Here is an 18491-nt window from a genome sequence, read left to right on the forward strand (position 1 = left end):
GACCAACTCAGGATCTTGGGTTCATGCTGCGAACGTTGGCTGCGAGTTTTGTGGTGGCCCGCATTACAGTGAGAACTGTACTGCGGGAGGTATGTTTGTTTCATCTTCTACTAGTTTTCCATCTAATTCTGCTATGTCTTCTGATGTTGAACAGGTTGATTATATGGGGAATGCCCCAAGGCAGCAGAATAACCCTTACAGCAATACATACAACCCTGGATGGCGCAATCATCCCAATTTCAGTTGGACGAACAATAATGCCCAGGGTCCGCCAGGTTTTCAAAGACTTCATCAACAGCCACAGCAAGAACCAGCTGGGCCTACACAAGCTCCTCCTCCACAAGAAAAGAAGTCAAATTTAGAGGAGCTTATGATGAAGTTTGTGACGTGCATGCTGTAGGCACATTTTATTTCCACCAAAACCCCACACTTATCATTTTCATAACCGACTACACCACAAACACAACAACTAATGTAAATTAACCTAACCAAGGTCATATGGTTACAATATAAAGCCACCAAGATATCCTAGCATGTCCTAACAAGAGTATATGTATAAAATAGAAGTCAAATCATAATAAAAAAAAAAAATATATATATATATATATAAGGCAACAAATGAAGGGACTTACCTGAGTTCGCTGAGGAAAGTGAGAAGGGTGAGATAAGGGTATAAGAACAACACCTTTGAGCTAAAAAAAACAAAAGGGAAGCAAAATTTTTGGAGGCCTCCCCTTCTTATAGGCACGTGTTCAGCACGGGTGAGGGTAAGGTAGTCTTGACCCAGTAGGACTCAGCCCGTGCTGAACCTTTAGCCTTCTTGTGATGCACCTTGGCACGGGCAGTGGCACGGCCGTACTGACCAGCACGGCATAGGGTTGTATCCCGTGATGCCTTCGGAAGCCGTGACAAATTATTCTTTATCCTTCAACACGGGCTTGACTCTGGCCGTGCTCCTCAGCACGGCCTGGTGTTCTAGCCCGTGATGGCCACGGAAACCGTGGTGAAACGGAGTGTTTCTGGGCTTTCCTTTGCCATCTCGAGCCGCCTTGCCCCCTACCTGTAATCAACACATATATGCATGTAATTAGATCATAAAACAAGTAGATATGGTCAAACGGAAGAGTCCGTCCACTCCGATTATATAAGTCCGAAAAATTAAAAACCCTAATTATTGTTAAGCAACTATAATAAAGTCAAATGAAAATGATGAAACAATCATAACTAATTAAAAACATAAAAGTATAATCCAAGTCGAATGTACAAAAGTGCTTATTTGTAGAGTCTTAAGCTTGACTCATTCGGATCACCCTTCTTGTGCATACAAAGCCAGGTCAACTCGTTGCTCACTATCCAATGAGTTACAATGGTATCGCTTTAGCCGATGGCCGTTCACTTTGAAGTTTCCCTTCTCTGGATGATGCAACTCTACCATTCCATATGGAAAGACTTGTCTGATCTGAAATGGTCCAGACCAACGAGTCTGCAGCTTTCCGGGAAACAGACGAAGGCGAGAGTTGTAAAGCAACACTCGATCCCCAACCTGAAACTCCTTAGGCTCACAAATCCTTTGATCATGCCATTTCTTAGTCCTTGCTTTGTAAGTTGAGGAGTTTTCGTACGCCTGTTGGCGCCACTCATCTAGCTCACTCAGCTACCATTGTCGCTCCTTACCTGCAGAATCAATATCAAAGTTACAAGTTCTAAAGGCCCAAAGTGCCCTATGCTCTAACTCAACAGGCAAATGACATGACTTTCCATAAACAAGGCGATAGGGCGTAAAACCTATATGATGCAATAAAGACAAGAATTACAAATGATCCTTTAAGCTTTCAAGGAGGTCCAATGACAAGATCCAAGTCCAAAAGTATGCAAGAAGCTTTGTTGGGCTTAATTAAAGACATTTGGAGTGCTCAAACACAACAAGACTCAGTCCAAGATTTAGGATTGCAAAAAGGATCCAAAATCATCAATTTAGTGCAATAAGTTTGGGCTGATCTCATAGGTCCAATAAGATTCATTTGAAGCCTTTTTTTATTTTCATTTTATTAGGTTTTTCTTAAGTTATGGTGTGATTAGTTGTCTTTTAGAGTTACAAAATAGATACACATAATTAGTCATATTTTGGAGTTACAAAATGGATGCACATAATTAGTTGTCATTTGGGAGTTACAAAAATGAGTGACATCAATGTAAAAATAGCCACTTTTAATAAGTTTTAAGGGGAATTAAAGGGAAAAACGTGGGGAAGCTCAAAAGACATCCATTTAGGTTTCTTTGTCTTGTTTTGGCTATAAATATCAAAGCCAAATCCATTTGTAAATATAGAATTTTGAATGATAATCTTTGTTTGCTCTTTGTGAGTGTTTTTGCTTAAGTTCTTGCATGAACTTTGAACTTATCAAACTATTTTTAGTTTGTGGCATTCTCTAACCAAAATCTTGTATTTGATTCTTAACTTATCAAATCATACTTGGTTTGTGGCGTTTGGAGTTGAATTCAAGTGCTAGTTTCATTGTTGGAACTAGTTTTTTTCCTAACTTCACTTGAGGAGATCCTTGGGTTTTGGAATCATCTTGATTGGAGGGTGTTTTCTTGCATTCCATATGTATCATAACTCATTAGTTATTGGGGTGTGTGGTTGCTAAGATGATGATTTCCTATCATTTGGTATCAGAGCTTGCTTCAAGTTGAGGTTTGCTTATCTTTGTGTTTTGTGTGTTATTAAAGTTTCTCATCTTCTTTATTTTTTTTATGCCAAATTCTTCTTGTTTCAATATTTTCCTTCTAAGTACTCATTCTTTTCAAAGTTTACACCTTTGTGCGCATAAAGTAAAACTTCGTTGTCCCTTGCTAAAAAAAAAATTGTGTTGTTCATAATTTCTTTTCAGTTGTGTTATTATCATTAAAAAAAAAAGAATCACAAGATCAAAAAAAAAAAAAGAGAAAGTTTGGGCGGCATAGAAATCATATTCTATTATTTTATTTTATTGCTTTCTTATGTCTAGCTACTTTAAATTTGGCCTGACCTAACAACTTAATCTAGACCAACCTTTTTTCTTCTTCTTTTCACTCCATTGAATTGCCATAATCTGATTTGGTTTGTTTAGGTGATTAGTTTATCTAAGAACCTAAAGCAAAAGCAAGAGAGGTAAAAGGCAATAGTGGTGAGACTAGCATCGAGAAAAGCCAAAACTTTGAGTGAAACACGAGCGGTGTGACATTTTAATTGAGAGACACACGCGAGCGAGTGTTTTTGTGAGGCTATACTAACTTGTTTTTCAGGTTTTTCGCACAATGTCAAAAGAACAAGTTTCAAGTAGTGTTGGAGCATCCATTGAGCAAACTTTGAAAGCAATGCAAAAAGAGTTTGAAAGAATGTATAGGCGAATGGATGATGTTGTTGAAAGTGTGAGAAGGCAAGGTGAAACTATTACAAGAATTCAAAATGAGCCTAGAAGAGAAAGGCAACTAGCCTTTGAACAAGAGGATTATGATGCCGAAGATGATTTGGAGGATGACCAAGCAACCACTTTTGGTGGAGATGACCATCCTAGGAGACACAATAGGAGATCAAGGCAAGATGGTGTAGATCGCAACCTAGGCAGCATCAAATGAAAATTCCTTCCTTTCAAGGAAAGAATGATCCCGATGTCTACTTGGAATGGGAGCAAAGGTGGAGATGATCTTCGAATGCCATAACTATTCGGAGGAGAAAAGGTAAAACTTACTGCCGTTGAGTTTTGTGATTACGCTAGTGTTTGGTGGCATCAATTGTGTAGGAAAGGAGACGAATGGAGAAAGACCCGTAGGGTCATGGATGGAGATGAAACGCATCATAAGGAAGAGGTTCATTCCTAACTATTACTATAGAGATTTGCATCAACGATTGCAAACTCTAAGGCAAGGAACCATGAGTGTAGAGGAGTACCACAAAGAAATGGAAATGGCTATGATTAAAGCAAATATGGAGGAGGATAGAGAGGCTACCATGGCAAGATTCTTGAATGGTCTAAACAAGAATATTGCTGATCTTGTGGAGTTGCAACATTATGTGGAGCTTGAGGACATGGTGAATGTGGCCATGAAAATTGAAAGGCAACTCAAGCGAAAAGGTGCAAGTAAGTTTGATTCTAAACTTAATTCGAGTTCTAGTTCTTCTAATTGGAAATCGAATTGGAGTAAAAAGGATGATAAATTTGCTAAGCCTGAAGTGGATGAGAATAAGAATAAAAATGAAATAGGCAGCAAAAACAAAGTTAAGAATCAAGCTAATCAATCTAGAAGCTTGAAGTGTTTTAAGTGTCTTGGACATGGTCATTATGCACGTGATTGCCCTAATAAGAGGACCATGATTGTTAGAGATGGAATTGTTGAATCTGAAAGTGAAAATGAAAATGATGATGAGAATGATGACATGCCAACTTTAGAGGATGTTAGTGATGTTGAGTATGCTAAAGGGGATGTGTTAGTAGTACAATGCACACTTAGTTTGCAATGTAAACACGATGAACATGGAGAGCGTGAGAATTTGTTTCATACTCATTGTTTAATTGCTAATAAGTTGTGTAACATGATTGTTGATAGTGGAAGTTGTACTAATGTTGCTAGTACTTTGCTTGTGGAGAAATTGAAATTACCAACTACCAAACACCCAAGGCCTTACAAGTTGCAATGGTTGAATGATAATGGTGTTGTGAAGGTAAATAAGCAAGTGCTAATTTCTTTTTCCATTGGGAGATATAAGGATGAGGTGCTTTGTGATGTGGTTCCCATGTATGCCGGACATGTTTTATTGGGAAGACCTTGGCAATATGATAGGCGTGTGATTTATGATGGGTTCAAGAATCGATATTCCTTGACTATTGATGGACAAAAGTTCAATCTTGGACCATTACCTCCCAAGGCCATTTTTTATGATCAAGTGAGAATTAAACAACAATATGAAGAGCTTGAATCTTCATATGGGGAATATCAGGGGAGGGAGCAAGAAATAGTGAAAAAAGAAAAAGGTGAGGTAAGTGGTAAAAGTGAGTGTAATGGGAAATACGAGGTGAGAGAAAATAAGGGAGATGAGAGTGAAAGAAAGATGAATGTGTATGCAAAGCCAAGTGATGTGAGGAGAACACTAACCTTGAGGCAGCCCTTACTTGTACTCATGTACAAGGAAGTTTTGATGATTTCTAATGATCTTAATAAGGATTTGCCTTGTGTTGTTCTTGAGCTTTGCAGGAATATGAAGAGCTATTTCCGAAGATGTGCCTAAAGGATTACCACCAATTCGAGGGAATTGAACATCAAATTGATTTCATTCAGGTGCAAGCATACCTAATAGGCGATATAGATGCAACCAGGAGACAAAAGAAATCCAAAGGCAAGTGAGTGAGCTTATGGATAAAGTGCGTAAGAGAAAGCATGAGTCCTTGTGCGGTTCCTGTAATTTTAGTGCCTAAGAAAGATGGTTCATGGAGGATGTGTGTTGATTGTCGTGTCACAACAAAATAACGGTAAAGTATCGCCATCCTATACCTAGGCTAGATGACATGTTGGATGAATTGCACAGTTGCTTGTGTGTTTTCTAAAGTGGATTTAAAATCCGGATATCATCAAATAAGAATGCGTGAGGGTGATGAATGGAAAACGCTTTCAAAACAAAACATGGATTATATGAGTGGCTAGTCATGCCGTTTGGTTTAACTAATGCTCCAAGTACTTTTATGCGATTGATGAATCATGTTTTGGCGCTTTCATTTGGAAAGTTTGTAGTGGTTTATTTTGATGATATTCTTGTGTATAGCAAATCTTTAGATGAGCATGTAATACACTTAAAGCTGGTTTTGATGTGTTAAGGCAAGAGACATTATATGTTAATCTTAAGAAATGCACTTTTTGCACTAATTAAATTACTTTTCTTGGATATATTGTTAATGACAAGGGAATTCATGTTGATCAAGAAAAAGTAAAAGTTATTAGAGAGTGGACAAAACCTACTAGTGTGCATGATGTTAGGACTTTTCATGGTCTTGCTAGCTTTTATAAGAGATTCATTAAGGATTTCTCTACAATTCGCACCTTTAACTGAATGCATTAAAAAGAATGTGGGTTTCAAGTGGGAAAAGAACAAGATGATGCTTTTAACTTGCTAAAAGAAAAACTTAGTTCAAGCACCTTTACTTGCTTTGCCTGACTTTGCTAAAACCTTTGAGGTTGAGTGTGATGCAAGTGGAATAGGTATTGGTGGAGTCTTGATGCAAGAAGGAAGACCAATTGCGTTCTTTAGTGAGAAGCTAAGTGGAGCAAGTCTAAACTACCCAACTTATGACAAAGAGTTTTATGCTTTGGTAAGAGTTTTAGAGACATGGCAGCACTATCTTTGGTATAAGGAATTCATTATACACACCGACCATGAGTCTTTGAAATATCTCAAAGGACAAGGGAAGCTAAGCCGTAGGCATGCTAAATGGGTGGAATTTATTGAATCCTTTCCATACATTATCAAGTACAAACAAGGTAAAGAGAATGTTGTTGCCGATGCTCTATCTAGAAGGTATGCTCTAATTTCTACACTTGATGCAAAATTATTGGGTTTTGAGTTCATTAAGGAATTATATAATTCAGACCATGATTTGCTAATGTATTTGAGGCATGTGAGAGAGGGGGGTTTGACAAGTTCTATAGACATGATGGTTTTCTTTTTAAAGAAAATAAGTTATGCGTGCCTCAATCTTCTTTAAGAGAGTTGCTTGTGAGGGAGGCACATGGTGGGGGTTTGATGGGGCACTTTGGTGTGAGAAAGACTTTAGATGTTTTAGAAAATCATTTCTTTTGGCCACAAATGAAAAGAGATGTTCAAAAAATATGTGAGAGATGCATCACTTGTAAACAAGCTAAATCTAAAGTGATGCCTCATGGGTTGTATACTCCACTTCCCATACCTAATGAACCTTGGGTAGACATTTCTATGGACTTTGTTCTAGGATTACCTAGGTCAAGGGGAGGGAAAGATTCTATTTTTGTTGTTGTTGACAGGTTTAGCAAAATGGCACATTTCATTCCATGCCACAAGACAGATGATACAACTCATATTGCGGGGTTGTTCTTCAAAGAAATTGTAAGATTGCATGGGGTTCCAAGGACAATTGTCAGTGATAGAGATGTCAAGTTCCTTAGCCACTTTTGGAAGACACTTTGGAGCAAGATGGGAACAAAGCTTCTATTGTCAACAACTTGTCATCCACAAACGGATGGACAAACGGAGGTGGTTAATAGGACACTCTCACAACTATTGAGGGCAATAATTCAAAGAAATTTGAAGAATTGGGAAGAATGTTTGCCACATGTTGAGTTTGCATACAATAGGAGTATTCATGGTACAATAAATTGTTCACCTTTTGAGATTGTATATGGGTTCAATCCATTAACTCCAATGGATTTATTGCCATTACCCATTGATAAGGCTAATTTTGAAGGCAAGCACAAAGCTGAATTTGTTAAAAGCTTACATGAGAATGTGCGTACTCAAATAGAGAAAAGAAATCAACAATATCAAAAGCAACACAACAAGGGGAGAAAGAAAGTTGTATTTGAACCGGGTGACTGGGTTTGGGTACATTTGAGAAAGGAAAGATTTCCAAGCCAAAGGAAGTCTAAATTAATGCCAAGAGGGGATGGGCCATTCCAAGTTCTTGAAAGAATTAATGACAATGCCTATAAGATAGATTTGCCAAGTGAGTATGGCAATGTGAGTGCTTCTTTTAATGTTGCTGATCTTTCTTTATTTGATGTAGGTGATGAGGTTGACAATGAGGCTGATTCGAGGACGAATCCTTACAAGGAGAGAGGGAATGATGCAATAAAGACAAGAATTACAAATGATCCTTTAAGCTTTCAAGGAGGTCCAATGACAAGATCCAAGTCCAAAAGTATGCAAGAAGCTTTGTTGGGCTTAATTAAAGACATTTGGAGTGTTCAAACACAACAAGACTTAGTCCAAGATTTAGGATTGCAAAAAGGATCCAAAATCATCAATTTAGTGCAATAAGTTTAGGCTGAACTCATAGGTCCAATAAGATTCATTTGAAGCCTTTTCTTATTTTCATTTTATTAGGTTTTTCTTAAGTTATGGTGTGATTAGTTGTCTTTTAGAGTTACAAAATAGATACACATAATTAGTCATAATTTGGAGTTACAAAATAGATGCACATAATTAGGTGTCATTTGGGAGTTACAAAAATGAGTGACATCAATGTAAAAACAGCCACTTTTAATAAGTTTTAAGGGGAATTAAAGGGAAAAACGTGGGGAAGCTCAAAAGACATCCATTTAGGTTTCTTTGTCTTGTTTTGGCTATAAATATCAAAGCCAAATCCATTTGTAAATATAGAATTTTGAATGATAATCTTTGTTTGCTCTTTGTGAGTGTTTTTGCTTAAGTTCTTGCATGAACTTTGAACTTATCAAACTATTTTTAGTTTGTGGCGTTCTCTAACCAAAATCTTGTGTTTGATTCTTAACTTATCAAATCATACTTGGTTTGTGGCGTTTGGAGTTGAATTCAAGTGCTAGTTTCATTGTTGGAACTAGTTTTTTTCCTAACTTCACTTGAGGAGATCCTTGGGTTTTGGAATCATCTTGATTGGAGGGTGTTTTCTTGCATTCCATATGTATCATAACTCATTAGTTATTGGGGTGTGTGGTTGCTAAGATGATGATTTCCTATCACTATAGATGTCCTAAAAGCAGTCCTAAACGCCCATAATGCATCATCCAACTTAAGAGTCCAGTCCTTCCTACTGGTACTAACGGTTCTCTCTAAAATACGTTTAATACTCCTATTAGTTACCTCAACCTGCCCACTAGTCTGGGGGTGATAGGGAGTAGAGAATCGATGAGTAACTCCGTACCGCTTAAGTACTTTCTCTAATTGGGCATTGCAGAAATGTATTCCTCTATCACTAATAAGCGCCCTAGGTATGCCAAACCTAGCAAACAATCGCTTAAGGAACCTGCAGACAACCCTAGCATCGCTGGCTACACCGAGCTCGTGCCACTTAGAGAAATATTCAACAAAGAACTGTGAATGTACTTATTACCATACGAAGAGGGAAAGGGTCCCATGAAGTCGATGCCCCAAACATCAAAATCTCAACGACTTGCACACGTTTGGGGCATCTCATCACGAGAAGAGATATTACACTGACGTGGCAAGGGTTACAAACTGAACAAATTTTCGTGCATCTTGGAAGAGTGTAGGCCAATAGAATCCCGCCTCTAGCACCTTCCTCATTGTATGGTTTCACGCTTGATGACCTCCAAGGTGGGTCCCTCATGGCGTTGCTTCAATATTTGGAGAGTCTCCTCGCCATATACACAACGAATCACCTAATCCGCACATACTTTAAACAAAAGGGATCTTCCCAAATATAGTATTTCAAATCAGCCGAAGAATTTCTTCTTTTCACGATAAGTCATACCCTTTGGTAGAACCCTAGCAACCAAATAGTTAGCGTAATCCGAAAACTAGGAGTATCGGTGTATACGAGTGACATATAAATGTTCTTCCGGAAATCGATCGTCTATGGTCGTCTCGTCAAGTGCATCCAAGTGAGGATTTTCCAATCTCGATAAATGGTCTCACGCCGGATTCTTCGCCTTCTTATCCTTGATCTCGACATCAAATTCTCGTAGAATAAAAGAATCCACCGAATCAATCTCGGTTTCGCATCATTTTCAGGAATAAGTACCTCAACGCCGAGTGGTCCGTGAAGACAATGGTTTTGGAGAGAACGAGGTATGATCTAAACTTGTCGAAAGCGTAAACAACGTACCAATAACTCCTTCTCCTGTGGTGGTGTAGTGTTCTGGGCTCCCTCAAAGTCTTACTAGCGTAGTAAATGGGTTGGAACTTCTTTTCAATCCTCTGTCCAAGCATGCTCTAATCGCATAATCACTAGCATCGCACATCGGTTTAAAAGGCAGCCCCCAATCGGAGAAACCATGATTGGGGTATCAGATAAGTTTCTTAAGTAACTCAAAAGTCGCCAAGCATGCATCATCAAAAATAAAAGGTACATCTTTAACTAACAATTGAGTGAGAGGCCTAGCAATCTTAGAGAAATCTCTAATAAATCTCCTATAAAACCCTACATGGCCCGAAAACTCCTAACAGCCCTAATGAACTAGGAGGAGGTAGCTTAGATATTACTTCTACCTTAGCTCTATCCACCTCCATCCCGTACCGAGAGATCTTATGCCCCAAAACAATCCCCTCTCTCACCATGAAATGGCATTTTTCCCAGTTTAGTACCAAGTTAGCCTCAATACACCTAGCTAACATGCGCTCAAGGTTTGCCAAACAAAGAGAGAAAGAATTACCAAAAACAGAGAAGTCATCCAGAAATACCTCCATAGACTCCTCAATTATGTCCTCAAAAATAGCCATCATGCACCATCGAAATGTAGCATTGCATTGCACAGTCCGAATGGCATCCGTCTATAAGCAAACGTCCCATAAGGGCGGTGTGAAGGTAGTCTTCTCTTGGTCCTCAAGTGCAATAGGAATCTGAAAGTAACCTGAAAAGCCATCAAGAAAACAATAAAACATGTGACCTGCTAAACGTTCAATCATCTGATCAATAAAAGGAAGAGGGAAATGGTCCTTCCGAGTTGCATCATTAAGCCTACGGTAATCAATGCAAACTCAAGCCCGTTATTCCGAAATCGGGATCGACTCATCCTTCTCATTCCTTACCTGTGATGCCTCCCTTCTTGGGTACAACTGCAGGACTAACCCACGAACTGTTAGAAATGGGATATATCAAACCTGCATCAAGAAGTTTAATTACCTCCTTCTTTACCACTTCTTTCATGTTCGGATTGAGTCGTCTTTGAGGGCTGAACAACCTGAAATCGCCCTCCAATGAAATCTTATGAGAGCGGAAACTTGGATTTATGCCCGGGATATCTGCTATATTGAAAGCAAAGGCCTTCTTGTACCTCATTAGAACTTCCAACAGCATGGCTTTTTCTTCAGGAGTTAGATCGGCTGCTATGATTATTGGTAAGCGCTTCTCTTCATCCAGGAAGGCATAAACTAAGTGGCTCGGTAACTCCTTGATTCTAAGGCGGTGGGTCCTCGAATGAAGTCTTTACTTTCGCACCCCGGACTGTCAAGAAAAAGATAGGGATCAGTTGACAAGCTCGGCTCAGAAGCCAATAAAACAGCGAGTTGCTCCAACACTTGCTCGTTGGATAACTCCTCCTCATCCTCAGCTATTGCTACTTGCAAAGGGTCAGAACATAAAATTTCTTGCAAATGGGACTTAACCACATCATCAATCACATCAATAGAATATACAGTATTATCATAGTCTAGTGACTGTCTCATGGAAGTGGCTAGGTCAAAGGTGATGGTCTCATCATCAACTTTAAGCTTAAGCTTTCCATCGCTTACATCGATAACAGCCCTCGATGTAGCTAGGAAAGGCCTACCCAGGATAAAAGGCACCAGTGCTCTCACCCTCCATATCCATTACCACAAAATCCACAGGAAAGATAAATTTATCTATCTTTACAAGTACATCTTCAACAATACCTCTAGGAATTTTAACAGTTCTATCTGCTAACTGAACACTCATCCTAGTAGGCTTAGGTTCATGCAACCCTAATTTGGCAAATAAACTAGTGGGCATTAAGTTAATGCTAGCTCCTAAATCAGCCAATGCACCACTAATTAATAAATCACCAATCATACAAGGGATAGTAAAACTCCTTGGATCTCGTCGCTTGAGTGGCAGTTTGTTCTGGAGAATACCTGAATACTCCTCATTAAGCACCACCTGACCAAGATCCTCCAACTTCCTCTTGTTGCTTAAAATCTCCTTTAAAAACTTGGCGTACTTCAGCATCTGTGAAATTGCCTCAACAAAAGGTAAGTTAATTTTCAGCTGCTTAAATAAGTCAAGAAACTTACTGTATTGCTTGTCCACCTTATCCTGCCTCAACCTTGTAGGATATGGGCAAGGTGATGCTCCCTTTGAAGTCTCTTTGCTGTATTCTTTCATTCTCTCATTCTCTACCACCTCAAGGTCTGGTCTTTCCTAACTGGCTCGACCTGCACGATTGTATTATCCTTATCAGCTGAAGGTGAAGAACCAGTCAATTTCTTACTTGAACGCAAGGTGATAGCCCTGCAATGCTCCCTCGGGTTTGACTCTGTAGTGCTAGGGAGCGATCCCGGAGGTTTCTCCGAAAGCATCTTAGAAATTTGGCCAATTTGAGTCTCCAAGTTCGAATCGAGGCCTGCTGATTCCTAAGTGCACCGTCATCACTTGGAATCTCGTTTTCGTGAGGCCACAAACTTCATCATAAGCTCCTCTAAATTTGACTTCTTTTCTTGTGGAGGAGGAGCTTGTGCGAGCCCGGTGGTTGTTCTTTGTGGTATGATGAAATCATTGAAAACTGGCGGACCACGGGCATTATTGTTCCTCCAATCGAAATTGGGATGATTGCGCCATCCAGGGTTGTATGTATTACTTTGTAAGGGTTATTCTACTGCCTTGGGGCATTCCCAATATAATCAACTGTTCAACATCGGAAGACATAGCGAATTAGATGGAAAACTAGTAGAAGATGAAGCAAACATACCTCCCGTAATGCGGGCCACCACAAAACTTCGCATCCAACGTTCGCGGCATGAACCGGCATCCGGAGTTGGTCGATCTTCTTGGCTAGAAGCTCCACTTGGTACCGCCAAGGTTGCTTGTAGAGTCCACTTGGTTGACCACTCCCTGTCTTCCTGGTCGGCTCCTAAAGGATTGCCAACGATAGTTGTTCATGGCCATTTCCTCTATCAAGTTTTGAGCTGCCGGGCGTCTTATTGTTTAGCGCCCCTCGCAACATCCACCATCCGCCTCGTTGCAAGGTTCAACCCACTGTAGAAGGTCCGAACTGCATCCACACCGGCAATCCGTGATGTGGGCAGATCTCAAAAGATCTTTAAATCTCTCCCATGCATCGACATGCTTTCATCATCAAACCGCACAAAGAAGATATGTCATTTCTAAGTTTAGCAGTTTTAGCGGGAGGAAAATACTTATATAAAATTTTGTTAACGCCTCCGGTAGTAATTGTTTGTTGTGGAAGAGATTGCAGCCATCTCTTTGCTCTGTCCCTCAAGGAAAATGGAAACAATCTCACCGAATGGCATCATCGATTGTTCCATTTATCTTGAATGTGTCACAAATCTCCAAAAAGTTAGAGATATGTGCATTGGGATCCTCGCTGGGCAATCCTCCAAATTGCACGCTTTGCTGGATCATCTGGATAACATTGGCCTTTATCTCAAAATTATTGGCTGCTACAGCAGGTTTGACTATACTAGTTTTCGTCCCATCTAAAGATGGTCGAGCAAACTCGCACATCGTCCTCTGATCGTCATTGGCCTGGGGTCATGGTTTTCCATCGTGTCTAGTCTATCCACATGTACCTCAACCTCAATCTCCTCCTCTTCTAATTGCAACCTCTTCCTTAAGAGTCTGAGGGATCATTCTGGATCAGATAGAGGCTCTATAAGATTCGAGTTTGAGCTCCTGGTCATAAACCCAAATCCTTTTGCTCCAATTGAACCGATTCTTGTTCCTCTTGCTCGATTTGAAAATCAATCAACGAACCTTGCCCAATCTTCGATCCTTCAAGGAAATCTGATTGAAACCTTGACCCAAGTCTCCTTTTCTCGTGGTTTCAGCTCAGAAAACCCTTAGGGAGAGAAAAATTAGGGTTTTGGGACGTTCTAACCCTAGCCTCCAATTCTTTCCTTTTTCATTCTTTGACTTCTTTTAGACCTAATGCACACAAATATATGTATAGGGTGAGTGTTGGTACCAATTTACATCCAAATATCCATAAAATCGATCTTAAAAACCCCATTTAGATGTGTGTATTTTACGCACATCAAATAACCCCACACTTAGCTCATTGCTTGTCCTCAAGCAATCAAAAGTAAAATAAGGAAAATAAACCACTAAGGAACAATACTTAAACTGACAGACAAGCTAGAGAGCTCCTGCACATATCCTTAACAAGCGTAAGTCAAACAAAAAGAAAAGAAGTAATTAATTCAAGTATCACAACCAAGATGCCAATAATTCACACAATATTGTTTCAAAAAAATTATTCAGAACCAACTCCTCACCAGATTCACTCTAAATCACTCAAAGTGTTTAAAGGGTAGTGTTTAATTGCTCAATGCATCAACTACTGCCTTACTTACTATATGCTTGCTCTTAAATCCTACTCCTACCACTTATGGAGAGTCAACAACCATGTCAAGAGGTCTTTATAAGGGTTGTAATGGGGATTAGGTAGGGGTAGGTAAATTTGGTAAGAGTTGAACCTATGGTGTTCTGCAATGAAATATATGACATGCACACAAGTCACAATAATCACAAGGGGTAAACGATGGATAGTAGTCTAAGGTGGGAAATAGGAATCAAGTCAAAATGTTTAGCTCACTTTCTTTCTTTTCATCAGTAGGAGTATTATTAAGCCTTGGTGAAGATGCTAGAAGACTTGCACCTCATCATCACCATCTATGTGCTCATAAGAGTTATTGCCATTTACTCTGTCCTTTTCCACAATAAAAGCAGTGAAATCTAGAGTAATGGGCAGTTGTCTGTCATTGTTGGGGTTGTCAGTGTTGGCTGTAGTGGCTTTGCTGACGGTCGTGTTTATGGTGATCATGACCAATTTTAGGAGATATGACTGTTGTTTGACCGTTGCCATTAGGTCTTTCATCTGATACTTAACAGTAGCCATCTCAGCATGTAGTGTTCACACACCAGTAGAATTACTTCCCGCCATTTTTGTTTATTTGCGTGTGGGTCGCTCTTCCCTTATAACATAAGTAATGATGATGCAGTTGTAACCATAAAGGGTTGGAAATGTGTGCATGGAATGTAAATGCAAATGCATGTATGCATGATATGCAAAAGAAAGGAGAGTAATGGTTGCTATCTATGCAGCTACAATCTAAGGTAGTGTACCTATCGATGCAGTCTAGCACTAATGGCGAGTATCAAGGTCGTATTCCTCGGGAAAGTGAAAGCCCAGAGTTACTCCTTTGTTCTTTGTTATATTAACCTAAAATTAGTGATGAATAATTTCTAAACTAACTAATAGCTACAAGCTAAGTTCTAAGGGAGATGCAAGAGTAATAGATAAATTGTAAGCTTACACTTTATATGCTTGTATTTATTTTTTATTGAGAGTGCCAATTACTGTCTTTACTTTTAGAACTTGCTCGGTAATGCTTATGAGGGCCACAAGGAGAGTTTAATACTTTGGTATGATAGAGGCACTTTTCATTCTAGCTATTATGTGAATGTTCTTCCCTTATGAAAAAAGAAGAAGAAAAAAACGAAAAAAAAATAATAATAGGAAGAAGAATAAGAGGGAAGGGTGATGAAAAGAAAGGAAGTAAGTGAGCAAATTATTTAATTGCTTTTCAGAGTTCACATTTTGACTTAATTCCTATTTCCCACCTTAGACTACTATCCATTGTTTACCCCTTGTGATTATTGTAACTTGTGTGCAGGTCATGTATTTCATTGCAGAACACCATGGGTTCAACTCTGACCAAATTTACCTACCCTTACCTAATCCCCATTACAACCCTTATAAAGACCTCTTGACATGGTTGTTGACTCTCCATAAGTGGTAGGAGTAGGATTTAAGAGCAAGCATATAGTAAGTAAGGCAGTAGTTAATGCATTGAGCGATTAAACACTACCCTTTAAACACTTTGAGTGATTTAGAGTGAATCTGGTAAGGAGTTGGTTCTTAATAATTTTGTTGAGACAGTATTTTGCGAATTATTGGCATCTTGGTTGTGATACTAGAATTGATTGCTTCGTTTCTTTTTGTTTAACTTACGCTTGTTAAGGATATGTGCAGGAGCTCTCTAGCTTTTTTGTCAGTTTAAGTGTTGTTCCTTAGTGGTTTATTTTCCTTATTTTACTTTTGATTGCTTGAGGACAAGCAATGAGCTAAGTGTAGGGTTATTTGATGTGCGTAAAATACACACATCTAAATGGGAATTTTAAGATTGATTTTATGGACATTTGGATGTGAATTGGTCCCAACACTCACCCTATGCCTCTGTTTGTGTGCATTAGGTTCAAAAGAAGTCAAAGAATGATAAAGGGAAGAATTGGAGCATAATTGGACGTCAAAGCAGCTGAAACAAGCTAAGTACGAGCATGAGGAAGCTGAAAATGGCCGTGTTGATTTCAACACTGGCCGTGTTACCAACACGGCCGTGTTGGGTACATCAAACATCAAAGAAAAGGAAGTTCTTAGGGAGCACGGCCACAGAGAGTAACACGGGCATAAACACCTGACCGTGTTGGGAACACGGGCATCAATACGGCAGTGTTGGCAGCGACATGGGAATTAATTAAAAGAAAGAAGAGAGGAAAGAAAAAAGAAAAAGTGGGGGAGAACGTCCCAAACCCTAACTTTTCTCTCCCCAAGGGTTTTCTGAGCTGAAATTAAGGGAAAATGAGACTTGGATCAAGGTTTCAATCGGATTCCCTTTGAGATTGAAGATTGGGCGAGGTTCGTTGATTGGTTTTCAAATCGAGCAAGAGGAACAAGAATCGATTCAATTTGAGCAAGAGGAATTGGGGCTGTTTACTCTCATCCAAGGGTGTAATCGGGTTTTCTCTACCTTTACTTATTGTTGTAATTGAATTCTTGTGTATTTTGATAATGAACATGATTAGCTAGATTGATTGAATCCATTGGGATTTCTTTACTATGTTGGCTTAGTATTATTTTGTTGGATTGTTTGGGTTAGTTTGTATTCTTCTTGCCTTCAGTATTAATAAGATAATGCATTATTCATGAGACGTTGTGAATTGTGTATTTAGATTGCTTTGTGTGATTGAGAAGTCCATTGGCAATTGGAATTTTGAATAGCAAGAACTGGATAATAATCACTTAGAGATAAGGATAATTAACTAGCCGGATTAAGAATTAACAAAGCTTAATAGCGGCGGATTAAAGCTTAATGCAAATTTAAGAATCAATCGTTAGGAAGAGATTCCAACTTTAGGTTATTAGATTTAGGAATTCGGTTATTGAGAGAGAAAGCGAATTGTTAAGAATTAATCCCACGGGTAGCATAATTAGACTCACTAATCCTTTATCTTTTGTTTGATTGCCAACTAGTTTAGGTTCCTTTTGGGTTTGCTTTCTTGTCTTGGTTATTTTAGTTATTAATTACTCCTGCATCTCCGTTAGAACTTAGCTTGTAGCTATTAGTTAGTTTAGAACTTATTCATCATTTATTTTAGGTTAATATAACAAAGAACAAAGGAGTAACTCTAGGCTTTCATTTTCCCGAGGAATACGACCTTGATACTTGCCATTAGTGCTAGACTGCATCGATAGGTACACTGCCTTAGATTGTAGCTAACACAGATAGCACACATCAGAAAGATAAGAACTAACCTAAGGACGGGGTACTTTGGCTCCTTGACTAATCCTAGATGAGAGGCACGTTGGTGCCTTTACTAGTCCTAATCATGAGGCTCTTTGGTGCCTTAGGTTTTATCTTTGACATGCCTTGGTTCCCACATCATCTAAACACACAATTCACAACGTCTCATGAATAATGCATTATCTTATTAATACTGAAGGCAAGAAGAATACAAAACTAACCCAAACAGTCCAACAAAATAATACTAAGCCAACATAGTAAAGAAATTCCAATGGATTTAATCAATCTAGCTAATCATGTTCATTATCAAAATACACAAGAATTCAATTACAATAATGAGTAAAGGTAGAAAACCCAATTACACCCTTGGATGAGAGTAAACAGCTACAATTCCTCTTACTCGAATTGAATCGATTTTTGTTCCTTTTGCTCGATTTGAAAACCAATCAACGAACCTCGCCAAATCTTCAATCTTTGAAGGGAATCCGATTGAAACCTTGATCCAAGTCTCCTTTTTCTCTGGTTTCAGCTCAGAAAACCCTTAGGAAGAGAAAAGTTAGGGTGTGGGACGTTCTCCCCCGCTTTTCTTCTCTTTCTTTCCTCTCTTCTTTCTTTTAATTAATTCCCCCTGTCGCCGCCAACACGGCCGTGTTGATGCCCGTGTTCCCAACGCGGGCTAGTGTTTATGCCCGTGTTACTCTTTGTGGCCGTGCTCCCTAAAAACTTCTTTTTCTTTGATGTTTGATGCATCCAACACGGCCGTGTTGGTGCCCGTGTTGGGAACACGGCCAGTGTTGAAACCAAAACGGCCATGTTCAGCTTCCTCATGTGCATACTTAGCTTGTTTCGGCAGCTTTCACATCCAATTCTTCCCTTTATCATTCTTTGACTTCGTTTGGACCTAATGCATACAAACAGACGCATAGGGTGAGTGTTGGGATCAATTCACATCCAAATGTCCATAAAATCAATCTTAAAAACCTCATTTAGA

At 39.1% G+C, this 18491-nt stretch overlaps 1 non-coding gene across 1 annotated transcript; it reads left to right on the forward strand.

Annotated features, from left to right (window-relative positions):
* The first annotated feature begins 12964 nt into the window (after positions 1-12964).
* LOC112535389 lies at positions 12965-13068 on the forward strand. Its single transcript, XR_003079540.2, has one exon. It is a non-coding gene; the product is annotated as a small nucleolar RNA R71 (small nucleolar RNA).
* The last annotated feature ends 5423 nt before the right edge of the window (positions 13069-18491 follow it).

Source organism: Ricinus communis, chromosome 10 (assembly GCF_019578655.1).
Source record: "Ricinus communis isolate WT05 ecotype wild-type chromosome 10, ASM1957865v1, whole genome shotgun sequence".
NCBI lineage: Eukaryota > Viridiplantae > Streptophyta > Magnoliopsida > Malpighiales > Euphorbiaceae > Ricinus > Ricinus communis.